Below are 2,707 nucleotides of genomic sequence, written 5' to 3' on the forward strand. Positions count from 1 at the left end.
CCAAGGTCCCCACCAAGGTCCCCACCAAAACTTAGACCGAACCTACGCCCTTGCCTGGTCTACAGGGTGACCTCCGTGTTTAGGTGAATAGGTGGAATATACCGCCACCTGGTGGCGCAGCTTCCTAACTGCCACTATGGAGCAAAGTCTGATTTTCAGAGTATTTCTGGGCTTTTACAATGAAAGAGGCCAACCTGAAAAGACATGAAGCTGAAGATTGACTCAGATCTGTTTTCTTTCTCCACTCGCATCGAAAACCTGGGAAACTCTCTGTGGGGTAAAAACAGCTGCATGTCTGTCGTTCATCCAGCAGTTCAGCTCAGATCTCCAGGAGAAGTCTGTGATCTCCTCCCCATCTCAGAGCAGAAACCCGGAGTTCAAGGCCAAGATCGCAGCAGACACCAGGAAACTGCAGCAGGTCTTAAAGGGACAGCAGGTCAATGCCACTGAGGCCCTATGCAGTGACTCCACTCCCAGTTTGTGTTTCTCTGATGGAGACATGTCCAGTCCATAATGTCCCCTTCCTGCCATGAGCTCTGATGTTTCTGTTGCTGCACAGGAAAATCTTCATGGTTCCATCTGAGAAGGCTGGCTTCCTGACTCCTCTATAGCAGTTATGATTTTAAATCTTAAGGCTCTTCAGTATCTTATCTTTTCTACAATTTTTACTCAATTTTATTTTNTCTATCTATCTATCTATCTATCTATCTATCTATCTATCTATCTATCTATCTATCTATCTATCTATCTTTTTATTAAAGCTTGGTTTATTAAAGTTTGTCCTCATGGAATGGGTTTAGAGGTCTTTCTAGTGTCCATCTTTTCAGAAGCCAGTTCAATATCTTCACCTATTCATTAAAGTCCAACAGCTGTGATGCTGGGATGTCCATTGGTTTCCATTGTATCTCCAACTGATGGGCTGGATCATAAAGAGAGCTTTCTAATATTTGGATGTCATGTCAGGCTCAAGGCTCTTCTTTCTGATTGTATTTCCTGAATTGAATCATTTCTGCTTAGTCTGTACATTTTCCATGCAGCTGAATGTTTTTCTATGTGGGGTTGGAATGATTTATTGTTTTTGTTTGTTGTTATTAATCTGTTCAGCACTTTGAGCTGCTTTGAGTGTGAAGGGTGCTTTATAAATAAGGTTGGTTGGTGTTACCAGTTGTCAGGATGCTTTGGGATATCTCAGTGGAACACAGATACTTTGGAGAAGAGAACTTAGTGAGAAAAAGAAGCAGATAAACTTAGTAAAATATTTGTTAATGTGTGAGTGTAAATAATGGGAAACAAATAAAGACTTATAAACGACATATAAATGTCTGATTTAGAGTCCAACCATATATCATTAAACTCCCAGAATATCTGCTCCTTAGTGAATTATTTACAGAAAAACGAGTCCTTTGTTTTATTGTCTATTTTCCATGTCCTTTATCTGATTTGCTGTACATGTTTGTGATTTGTCAGTTGTATCTTATTGCATAACCCTGTGAAGAACTTTGGTCTCCATGGGTGTGTAAAGTGATCTATAAATGAAGGTTGGTGATTGTTTTTCCCCTAATAACTATGTTTTTGGAAGATATAGTCTTTCTTCTCCTTAATAAACTTCTAACATCATTCATATAGAATTTTTACAAAAACTCCTGTTTTTTTTCCAGTTATTCTTAAACTCACGTTTTACCTCCACTTCCTCTGACGCATCATTTCCTGACACGTGACCGTGGACGAGCAGCTTGGCGCTCACAAATCCCGGTTGAATGGTGGGTCGGTTCAGGTGGACTGTAGAGGATTCCGGACTGAGTGACAACGCAAACATCTAGGAAAGTAAGTACTTTTTATCAGCCTGGTCTGGTATAAGAACTTGACGTGTCCTAGTCACATCATTTAGAACTAAACAGGTAACACTTAAGTAAGCCATCGGGAAAGCTCCACTGAAGTTTTCTTTTTCTCCCCAAGTGTTTATTAAGTGTTTATTGGAAATTGTGGACAACCCCTGCACAGCGTCCATTGTGGATGAGAGTTGAATTTATCTCAAAGCTCAACTTGATCGTGCTTTGCTGAGCCTTGCTGAGCGTTTACCGGGTTTTCGGGGAATTCTAGACTCCCACCGGTTCTCCTTCAGAACTGACGGTTTTTATTTAAGGTAAACTCATTGGTTGTCCTTGTACAAATTTTGAAAGAAATGAAACTCCTATAATAACGCCGCGTTACAAATTAACGTATTTTCATATTAACTGCTGACCAATTTCTGTCGGCAGATGTTAATGAACTGAAGGACCCAGTTTAGCTGCCCTCGTCGATGCCGATCTGTTCTGATATAAATAAAATTATTTGGCTGATATTGGGTTTTGTGTTTTTGGTAACGGATGTAAAACGGTTTGGTAAACGTTGTGCTTTTAGGAGGAGTTTCAATGCAGGCTTGATCACCAAAGTAATTTACAACTTTGATGTTATTCATCCTATGCTTCTCAAATATGCGGAAAGTTGCACAATAACTCCACTGAGTCTAATAAAAGGGATAAAATTGTCACGCAGTGACGTCTTAAGTGGAAACAAACTGATATTAATCTGAAGAATGGCGAAAGAACTCAGAACAGCGGCTATCTAACCTGATTACTCCAGTGACAGGATGTGCATGAGTTATACAGGTGAGGTGGGAGGTATGGCGGCACACCGCTAGTCTAATGGTTTTATCAGCTCCATTATT

Source organism: Poecilia latipinna, unplaced genomic scaffold, assembly GCF_001443285.1.
Source record: "Poecilia latipinna isolate Pla-1442-1.1 unplaced genomic scaffold, P_latipinna-1.0 Scaffold261, whole genome shotgun sequence".
NCBI classification, from domain to species: Eukaryota; Metazoa; Chordata; class Actinopteri; order Cyprinodontiformes; family Poeciliidae; genus Poecilia; species Poecilia latipinna.